Raw genomic sequence first — 871 nt, 5'->3', positions numbered from 1 at the left:
GTGATTGATTGCAAAACCTTTTCGAAACTCAAGTCGTCATGGTGATTGTGCTATAATTGCTAAATGTGATTGTTTGGATTTGTGTGTAAGTGTTAATTGATTTCAAAACCCTTTGAAAAGCTGAATTTTGCTGTTTTTCTGCTGTTGTCTGATGTGTATTCGAATACAGAAGGTTGTATTCGAATACAAACATGTTGTTTTTGTTGTTGACTTATGTGTAGTCAAATATAGAAGGCTGTATTCGAATACAAACATGCTGTTTTTGCTCCTGACTGTTGAAACAGCCTTGTATTCGAATACAGAGATGCTGTATTCGAATACAACAGTGTAGTTTTGTTAAAAACTTCATTTTTCAACCTTGTTTATGCATGTTTGGCATATGGAAACCCTTTTAAGGTGCATGCTAAGTTGAAAGGTTATTTTGTGCATTTAAAAACTTAAATGTTATGTGTTAATTGTTAATTTCGGTTGGTGACCCTTTACAACTATTGTGGAAATCTGGGCTTTGCCCTCAGATGAGAACCAGGACCATCCTACCGGTTAGTACCCTATAGATGGGAAGGTAGTTGGACACACCTGACTGGAGCTGTGTTAGGAGGATCTTGCGGGGCGCGTGAAGATCATCTGAGATGTATAGTTTTTGTAGAATGATCAGATTAGGTTGACATATAGGGACTATATGTCTTTTTTTTTTTTTGGTTGTGTTTATTTTAATTTGGAAGACTGTACCTATACCAATATTGTTAGCTTGACATTTTATTTTGATGGGTTCCATGTACCACTTTTTGATGTGATGTGGGGAGTTAAAATTCTTGGGGCAATGTTTTTGTACAGGTGTCTACAGAGAATACCCCAGGGGTATGAGCTATGT

Source organism: Cicer arietinum, chromosome 7 (genome assembly GCF_000331145.2).
Source record: "Cicer arietinum cultivar CDC Frontier isolate Library 1 chromosome 7, Cicar.CDCFrontier_v2.0, whole genome shotgun sequence".
NCBI lineage: Eukaryota > Viridiplantae > Streptophyta > Magnoliopsida > Fabales > Fabaceae > Cicer > Cicer arietinum.
The sequence above is the reverse complement of the archived record's forward strand: the minus strand, read 5'-3'. Positions refer to the sequence as shown.